A 10,667-nucleotide genomic window follows, 5' to 3' on the forward strand; every position below is an offset into this window, starting at 1 on the left:
TGGGTGGGAATAAAAATCACGAATGTAAGGGTTCTGCAAATGAGCTCAACATAGCAAGTACATTTAAGCAATATTCTCAACTACAAAACATCAACCAGAAGCTTTCACAAAATATCAGAAATAAAAAATAATGTTACCTTATTTATTATTATGGTAACCTTTGCCCTTATTTACGAGTAAATACACACACACACACACACACACATTCGTGAATATATTTATATTCATGAGTAAATATGACATGGATCCAGTTTGAAAGATGCTCCAAAATAAATGGTCTATACTCATCAAGAATGCTAGTCATGAAGGCAAAGAATGTGCTGACTGTGCTTGATTAGTGTTGCAATATTGCCAACAATTAAAGGAAGACTTAAGGACAGAAGAGAAATGCCTTCTAACATTGGATATGAATATTTTTTTACATTTTCAACTGACAGAGGTAAAAATATATTTTATTACTCTTTTAATTTTCCTAATTCCTAGAGTATTGGAGGATCATTCTAACACTTACAGATATTTGATATCTCACTTAACAGTCTACACATAGTTTATTTGCCCACGTTTCTTCTTTTTCAGTAATTTAAAAAATATTAAATCAAATTAATATGACTGACTTAAAATAGAATAAAGTCAGATTTTGCATATTCTGTCCCTGTTCCTAGATCTTTTCACAGATGTGTATTATTTTCTTCATAAATCAGATTGTTGTAGGTATTATATTTCTGTTTTGTGAAATAATTCATACTGGTATTTCAGGAAGAGTCTAAGGGCAAAGTTACCCTCTGAAGTTCAGGTCTAAGCTCAAATGTATGCTATTCCCTTCCCTGGTAGCCTGCTCTGGAGAACTACTATCATTTCTTATAACTAAATAAAGTAAAACATCCTCCAATCAAAAGTAAAAAAGAAATGTTTTTGAAGTATTATCTTTCCTCTAAATCTTTCCTCTTCTTTCACCTAAACTAGAAATTTAAAAACAAATCATAGTATAAAGTTATTCTACAAAAGCAAATATATATGGCTTCTAAGTATCTGTATTATGCCAGAACATTAAGATTTTAATGTAATTGTGGGAATAAATTTCCATTAACAGCAAACTAAAATAAAACTTCTAAAAAGTGTTGATCTAAAATTGAGCAAGAGCAAAATGGTTTAATGGGTCATAAAATTTTATGAAACAAGTAAAAACACTGTATCTAAATAACTGTTCCTGAATTTTAAAAACATGCTATTTTATTTTCAGAAATTAGCCCATTATATTTAGGTATTACCAAAACTGCTTATGCAAATATTACCTAGAAAAATGAAAAACTGTGAGCATTTTGAAATTTGAGTCCATGTAATATATCCCTTGGTGATCTACTACAAGAAACAATACTAAGAATAAAGTTTATTCATGCAACAAATAAATGAGTAAGTATTTCTGGGAAGCTGCTGCGTAGAAGTCATTATCATACATTAAGGCACCTTCCTTTCAGTATCTCAGTCTCACGGGAAGACAGATAAACAAACAAGCTATCCCTTCGTATAATGATAGGAACCAAAATAGATATAAGTTCAAAGTGGTTAGAGAGGAAGACCTTAATATTAATGGAAATAAATGAGAGTCACCCAAATAAGAAACAAAGTATTTATCCAAAACTTGCTGAGGCAAGCAAATCAGTCACCATCATTTGTGCTTGGCAGTGAATCAAAGGCAACAGGAAAAATGAAAAGCTTTACAGTGAGAAAATGACAGGACTCATGGGTGGCTTTTAGCATGGAAACCTGTTGGTGGGCTAATTTTCCCAGTTGAACTCAAATTGAAAGCAGGGACAAAATTTAGGTACCCGGTCAACTATTCAATTAATACGTTTAGTCAGTTTGTACTATTATATTGTACTGGTAGCCATGAACAATGGTTTGACTTCTTAAACTGTTTATTACAGAGTGTGGGTTACAGTTATATGTTTATATATGATATGAACAAATTAGCCCTTTAAAGGCATATTGATATTTCATTGTTTTGATTCTTATTTACCTGATAAGTATGAGCATTTTTACTTGTGCCTATTTACTATCTCTGTGTTCTTCAGAAAACTGTTTGTTTAGTTCTTTTGTCTATTTTTTTTTTTTTTAAAGATTTATTTATTTGTGCATACAGAACTGGGGTACAGGCCAGAGGCTCAGGGGCGGCGAGAGGCTTCACCAGAGACAGAGTGGGGAACAGAACAGGCAGATCGATGAAGTACACTGCTGAGGGGAGCAGCGGGCGGGCCAGGAGAGGTCTGCCACGCCATGTGGTCACCTCCGGGGCAGGCGGGAATCGAACTCATGTGGAAGTGGCTTTAGATTCTCAGTGCTGTGCTTTAACCCGCTGCGCCACCAGGGAGGGCCTCTTTTGTCTATTTTTTAAAAAAGATTTGTTATTTATGCATACAGAACTGGGGTACAGGCCAGAGATGCAGGGGTGGTGAGAGGATTCACCAGAGACAGAATGGGGAGCAGAACAGGCAGATTGCCAAAGTACACTGCTGAGGGAGACAGTGGGTGAGACAGGAGAGGTCTGCTGTGCCATGTGGGTCACCTCTTTGGTCATGGATTGAACTCGTGCTGCAGTGGCTGCTAGCTTCACAGTGCTGCACTTTAACTCATTGTGCCACCAGGGATGGTCCTCTTCAGTCCATTTTTGATAGTTTTGTTGTTGGTGCTGTTGATTTGTTTGAGTTTTTTATAGATCTTGGATATCAGCCCCTTGTCAGATGTATAATTTACAAATATTTTCTCCCATTCAGTGTGGCTTCTTTCTATTTTTTAATGGTAGTTTCTTTTTGTCATACTGAAGCTCTTTGATTTGCTATCTTCCCATTTGTTTATATTCCTTTTTGATTCTCTTATAGTTGGAGATGAATCCACAAAGACATTATTGAAGTCAATGGCATAATTATTTCCCTGTGTTTTCTTCTACATGTTGTGTGGTTTCTGGATCCTACCTTCAATTATTTAATTTTCCTGAGTTAAATCTTTTATAAGGTAAAAGATTTGGTGCACTAGTTCCACTCTTTTGTGCAAGGTTATCCTATTATTCCACCATCATTTGTATAAGAGACTGTCCTTTTTCCAGTGTATACTCTGGGTTCCTATCTTCTACATTATATGATTTTTCTTTAAAAGAAGCGAAACGTCTCAGTCAAAACATGGGGGACACTATGACCATTTAAGTACCCTTTAGTTATATTCCCCATGTACCCTCTTTATTCCTAGTAACTTCCATGCTTAGTTTCTAATCTGAAAAAATGTATTTTGGGATACATGATTTTACTATGTTTTTATATTCAATTAATTCTCAACAAAACAATGATTTTCTTTTCAAAAAATGAAAGGAAGAAAAGTTGATTCAATCCCCCAAAACTACTTGAGGCCGGATGCAGCTACATGGAGGGTGCTGGGGAAATAGATCTATAAACCACTTGCCTCAAGATGACTTAAAATAACGTATATTTTTACTTTCTTGTTATTAAAGACATGTTGCTGAAGCCTGGCCTAGAAATTATAGAAAGAATGATAAAATGTACGCATAATATGCCTTTATGTATTTTTTTTCCTTATCACATATACTGTCTTTCTACTGCTCACAGCTTTAAAATGTTTAAGCACAGTTTAATATAAATTTAATGGTTTATATTCAATATAGCTTCCCAATTTATATAAGAATTGTGGCAGCTTTTTCTCTCATGTTTCAAATAGACTCCTGGAAATGTGTGACTTACTGCAGCTCAAAAACTAAAATGAAAGCAAATTACAGTTTCTGATGCAAAGTCAGACACTTCTCAAACTGTCATAAATTCAGAAGAAAATGATCAGTTTTGCTATTTAGTTAGTAAGTTTAGAGACATCTCAGCAAAAGCAAACTCTTTTTATGTAGATTGATAAACAATTCTGACTCCAAAATATAAACTTTGTTAAATTTTATGGGAAAGTATTCTTTCCCCTAGAGGGAGGGTAGACATCTCTCAAGAGATTCAAATAGGAGTTAGTGACACCAAATTAGCATGGATATGGGGAGTTTGTCTAAATCTCAATGAAGTTTATCATGTAAACACAAGCCTCTGGGATTTATAGTAGGTAACCAATATATAAAAAAGTACCTGTAATAATCTTTGAAGAATAATTGCCAGTTTTCTCATACATCTCATACATAATTTTTTAAAATTGTCATTACTATATTGAATATTAACATCACCCAAATAAATTATGCTTATCTTGTTTTAATTTGATTTCATAATTTGAAGTTAGATCATAGATTATTTTCACTTTATCCTTTCATTCACTCATTCTTACCCTCACTACATAAATCTGGCTCTTTCTTCCTGAAACAAAATCCCATTAAAGAAGAAAGGAATTTATTAAAGGTATTGGGTTGCTGGAAATACTCCTTTCTCAGCCTCAGAAGCAAATTTGATGATGGCCAAGAAAACTGGACACAGAACAGATTTTCAGTGCTGTTCCAGTAAAACCACTACTGTGGTTTCTACTTGCCATCGTATACACTGTGGCTTAAACACTTGACAACTACAAGGATCTTGACCCAGATATTTGCTCTTCCTCTCCAGAGTGGCTTACTTTCCAAGATCCATGAATCTGCTAATGATACCTGTAAGCTCCTCCTCTGTTGGAGCAATGAGATTATTGGGAAAGACTGTAGAGAAAAATGAGAGCAAGCTTATGGCATCTGTTCATTTAGGTGACTGTTGTGTTAAGTTGCCCCAGGATGGCTGAGTTCCACAAGGCAAATCACCTTACAGACCACTTTCTCCCTGGATTCTAGTAATATTACTCAGATCTCATTCCTTTAAGGTATGATAGGGGGCATTTCTGCGACTGCTGGAAGATGCTTCTTGCTGAAATACTGGGATCTGCTGCCTACTGCCCAGACCTTTTCACTTAGCCCCATTTAAATATACAGTGTGTCCTTTGTTTCCTGTTGATAGTCAAGCTGATCAAAGCCAAATATGCATTTGTATTATTAATGACATATTTTATAGTTATACCCAAAGAATCAAAATCCTCTCCCCCAATGATCTCACCTTGCTTTTAGCTATATGTAATGAAACTTACTTCCACCTTCCTGATCTCAGGCATAAATCTGCCTGATAGATCTCAAGTTACATGAAGAACTTAAGCTGCAAGGAGTCTGGGAATTCAGTGTAGTCCTTTTTTAATTTACCGTTTTTTTTTTTTTGACTTATTAAATTTAGCTTCTAAGATTCAATAATTCAGGAAAGTATGTCAGAAAGGGATAGAGTGGCTACTTCATGAGCCAGCATACCATTATCTTCTACAAGCACTAATATATACACATAAATATTTATGAAAAGTGGACCTGCTGTGAAGCAAACAGTGGTGTTTTCTACAATATTTATCATGTACATGTTTTGCCTGCATCGTTTTATGCAGATATTTAGAATAGTAACCAAAGAGAACAACTTCAATAACTTCGGAGGTTCATATATTATCAGAAGCACAATAAGACTTAAAAGGTCAGGTGGTGATTTTGTTGTGTTACTTTTGTATCCAGAATATATATTTTTTTCATATAAATAATAAACAGAATTAAAGATTACTCTGGAAAAAAAATCCTCAAAAATGTAGATGTGAGAAAAGTAATATAGAACCTCAACTTCTATAGAAGCTGAAAATCTTGGACTATAGATACTGGGTTGAGAATATTTCCAGGATTTGGTAGGCACAATTCTTCATTTCTCCACTGAAGAAGAAGTGCCAGTTCTCACATCCCTTACATGTGTATGAACTATGTGAAAAGCTTTGGACAATAGGGTGTTAGCAAGTTGTGGTACAACCAGAGATGTAAAAAGCATCCATACATTTCACGTTCCCATTTGCCACTCCTGGGATCTGCTGTAATCACCATCATAAGAATAAGCCCTAGTTAGCACCCTAGACACCAAGGAACACAAAACTCAGTTATTCCATTTCTCCAGACTTCAGCTAGTCAATTACCATATACTCATATGAGAACTTCCTGGACTGGCCATTATTGAACAAACCAGCAAATTAATAGATGCATAAGACAAGACTACATTAGGTCTAAAGAGCCACCAGTGACCCCAGACCAAACTGCAGAGCCACCAAATCATAAACTAAACAAATGGCTGGGTTTTTTTCCCAACCCACTAAGGTGTTGTTTTTTTTTTGGTATTGTTTTATACAAACAAATAAAATACCCAGAAATTAATTTAAATAAGAGGTGAAATATCTGTTCACTGAAAACTGTAAGATACTAATGAAACAAATTGAAGAGGATACACCAAAATAGAAGATTTCCTGCTCATGTATTAGAGGAATAAATTTTTCTACACTAGTCAAATAAGTTTACAGATTTATTACAATCCTTACCAAAATTCCAGTGACATGTTTCACAGAAATAGAACAACCCTAAAATTTGAATGGAAACTCAGAAGACCTCAAGAAGTCAATGTAATCTTAAAAGCAAAAACAAAAACAAACAAAAAAAAAACCCTGAATGCATCACACTCCCTGATTTCAGGCTATATTACAAACCTATAATATCAAAACATGATGATATAGACACATAGTTCAACAAAATAGGAGAGTCCACACATGTAATTACCACAAAAGAAGACTATGAAGTAGAAGAAAAAATCTTTTTAATAAATAGTGTTGAGAAAACTGGAGAGCCACTCTCAAGAGAATAAAACTTGACAACTATTTTACATCACATAGAAAAAACAATTCAAATGGGCTACAGAATTGACATACTATAAAACTACAAGACATACAACATAGGCTATAATCTCCTTGACACTGGTCCCAAAGATGATATTTTGGATTTAACAACAAAAGTAAAGGTCAAAAAAAAAATACACAAATTGTTCTACATCAAATTTAAAAGTTTCCATACTCTAAAGGAAACCATCAAGAAAATGAAAAGTCAATTTACTGAATGGGAACCACATTTCCAAATGATATACCCAATAAGGACTGAATACCAAAATGCAAAATGTACACCAAAAAGTTAATGAAACCCAATAGCACATAGGAACAAAAATGGGCAGACTATTTAATAGATGTTTTTTCCAAAGAAGTCATCCTAATGACTAACAGACTCATGTAGACATACTGCACATCACTAGTAATTGGAGAAATGCAAATCAAAACCACACTTAGAAATTGTCCCATACCTGTTAAAAGACTACCATAAAAAAAAAAGACAAGTATTGGCAAGGACATGGAGGAAAATAAATCCTTGTACACTGTTATTGAGAACATACACTGGTGCAGCTACTATGGAAACCAACATGGAGGTTTCTCAAAAATTTAAAAACAGAACTACCATATGATCCACGACTGGGTAGTTACTCAAGAAAACAAAAACAGTGACTCAGAACTACATAACTCAGAACTATGTAACTCAGAACTACATATATACCCCAATGTTCATTACAGAAGTATTTACAGTGATAAAGATATGAAAATTATGTCAGTGTCTCTGGATGAACAAATGGAAAAGTAAGTTTGGAAGAAGCACACACATAACCACTCACTCCCCCCCCCACACACACACAATGAAATAGTATTAAGTCATAAAAGAAGACTGAAATTTTGCTATTTGTAACAACATGAATGAACTTTGAGAGCACTCTGCTAAAGAAATGAAGTCGAGGAAGAAAGACAAAACACTGTCTGATATCACTTACATTTGGATTCCCAAACAAAAAACAGAAGAGCAAGCTCTTAGGTAAAGAGAAGAGTGGTTACCACAAGTGTCGGGTAGAGAAAATATAAAAGGTAAAAAGGTATAAACTTTTGTTTGCAAAATAACCAACATAGGGATATAATGTACATGAGGATAGTAAAGTTAATATAGTAGTTAAATATTTGAATGATGCTAAGTGAGTTTTAAAGTTGTCAACACTGTATTTATGGTGATGATGCTAACATATTGTAATCATTTGCAAAATACAGGCACATATCAAATCATTACATAGTATATCTGAAATAAATACAATGGTATGTGTGAATTATGCTTCAATTTTAAAAATTCATGGGCTGTTCTGTAGATAGAAAAATGAATGTAGGAAGCAAGAAGTGGCAAAATTATTGATGAAGATTTTAAAGGTTATCAACACAGAAATGGGCACTAGAGTCATAGAAAGTGAATTAGATTAGCTATTCATACAGGCCACTGAACAAAAAGAACAAAAAGAAAATCAAGTACTAACTGAATTTATAATTCTGCTACTGAGGGATAAGATGGAAAAAAAAACAGAAACAGAACAAAGAATAAGGAACAAATCAAATATAAATAGGTAAAAAGTCAAGAGAATTCAGTTCTGGATGAGAAGTACAGAATTTCAACCAAACCTCATTACTGCTGAAGAGATCAAGCATGTTTGAAGAAATGGAGAGATAATGTTAGACTTAGCAATTAGGAGGTCATTGCTTGCACTAAGAAAGAAATTTCAACAGTGAAATAAAGAGGTTGTTGTTTAAAAGTGAGTGGGAGAGAATAAAGTGGAGTCATGAACATAAACGACTTACGGGAGCTGTAATGTAAAAATCCTACTTACATATGCAGATAATTGTTAATACTTTAGATAATTATCCTGCCTCTCGCACAGAGACAGAATCCATTTTCCCACCTTTTAAATCTAGACTGGCCATTTTAATTTGCCATGTAAATAAGACCTTAGCAAACACTGATATGGGGTGAAAAATCCCCTGTGTGAGAGCTTACCTCCTTGCTGCTACTGCATCTTCTTCTACCACCTTCTTGAAAACATGTTCAGTTTAGACTACCTGATGAGAGACACATGGTCTAGTGGTATTTATACCCCAACTGAGGATAAACAAGGCAGCATCAAATAGAGGCCGTGCGAATAAAAACATCCATAATTAACCAGGTCCCAAGAGCCTCCCAAATAACAATGCAGGAATTAGTCAATTCTGCTGAGCTCAGCCAGTGCAGAAGAAGTTGCTAAACAAAAGGCTTAAGACACTGTAAGACTGAAGCCATTGTATTAGTTATAAATTTGTTACACAGAAAAGGCAAACCTATGTAAGGGCCATGTGACTTCATGCAAACATCTGTATGTGACTTTGAAAGAACAAACTGTAAGTCTTCTATATCTCCTACTAGGAAATCTAAAAATCTGGGTGGTTGATTAGATTTGTTTGGTGAAATCACATTTCCTTGGAAAGAGCTATAACTTATTTTAAAATGTATGTCTACACTAGACCAAGAAGTACAGTCTTAAAAAGCAAAGAGAATAAACTATACTAGGGTGGGAAAAGAAGAAAGGCTTAAAGATGAGTTGAAATATCTGAGTTTGTTTTTTCTAGGTGCCTGAAACTATACAAGTGACCTAACATATGTAACTTGCATCTTCTACTTCTCTGCTGCTTAATCAGTATAATAAAGAGGGGCATCTGTGTTAAAGCTAAATTTAAATGTTGTTTTTTGAGGGTGGGAAGAGCACCAGGGACGATGGTGACTATGCACAGGTGAAATGGTGGTGGAAATTCTATGGGACCTACACCTGAGGAAAGAAAGCAAAAACAACAACAACAAAAAGATGTAATATGTAAATGAATAAATTATTTTAAAATAATAAAATATTTTATGATTTAATTTCAAGTCTTGAGGTCAGCCTGACCATTTAAATAATAACAATATTTTATAGCAACTCATATATGTATATTCTTTATATCTGAAGATTTTTATTTCAGGGAAAATAGGCTCCACGTGGCACAGCAGACCTCTCCTGTCTTATCCACTGCTCTCATCATCAGTGCATCTCACTCTGCTTGTTCTGCTTCCCTCTCTGTCTCTGGTGAATCCTCTCACCCCCTACACCTCTGCCCTGTACCCCAGCTCTTGTATGCATAGATGAATAGGTCTTTAAAACACAAACAAAAAACTATTATACATAAAGTATTATATTTGACACAGAATACAAGAATTGTTAAACACAGAAATTGACTTCAAAGACCTTACTATTAACTGCAAAACTATTTACCTGGTATAAAAAAAATGCAAACAGAAACAACAATATATGACTAGTGCCAGAGCCATCACATACATCTGTTGCATTTCATGGGGGAAACAGTAGGCTCAGGAGCCAGATCATTAAAATCACAGCATGACTCTATCATTTATCTGCTGTGCAGCTTGGGCCAGCTTTGTCTGACTTCTCTGAGCCTATTTTCTAATCTAAAAGTAGGTGTATTAATAGAACCTAACTTAGAGATCATTACAGAGAATCAATATAAACAAAGTGATCAGAAAATTTAAATATTAATATACATAAATACGAAGCTAGCACATAGGAAATGTTACATAAACTGTATGCATAAATATGTAGACAGTAAATGACTAGGAATAATTAGCGACTGCAGAAGAACTGCTCTGAGAAGGGACAACACCTTGCTTGAAAAAAATCAAGTTCCTCCCTTTAATTTTATAATCTGTTCATCTGTTTTCTCAATTGGAACAAGATGTTTAAAAATTTTTATTTCCTCAAATATTAAATGCAGTGTTGTCACAGTATTTTATATTATGGAGGAAGTCTAACACGATGTATTTTAATCCTAACCCTCATACTGAGACTTCTCTGAGATTCAAATGGTTATAAGAATCAGTACAACCA

General features: G+C 34.4%; 1 long non-coding RNA gene across 1 annotated transcript in view; it reads right to left on the reverse strand.

Moving 5' to 3' along the window:
* Positions 1-8,878, reverse strand: part of LOC105853916 — a 151,725-nt gene extending 142,847 nt beyond the window's left edge. The window contains exon 1 of the long non-coding RNA XR_001145657.1: positions 8,756-8,878. This is a non-coding gene — a long non-coding RNA (uncharacterized LOC105853916). The remainder of the gene's footprint in view (positions 1-8,755) is intronic.
* Positions 8,879-10,667: the final 1,789 nt, after the last annotated feature.

Source organism: Condylura cristata, unplaced genomic scaffold (genome assembly GCF_000260355.1).
Source record: "Condylura cristata isolate star-nosed mole 26May11 unplaced genomic scaffold, ConCri1.0 scaffold00021, whole genome shotgun sequence".
In the NCBI taxonomy this organism is placed as follows: Eukaryota; Metazoa; Chordata; class Mammalia; order Eulipotyphla; family Talpidae; genus Condylura; species Condylura cristata.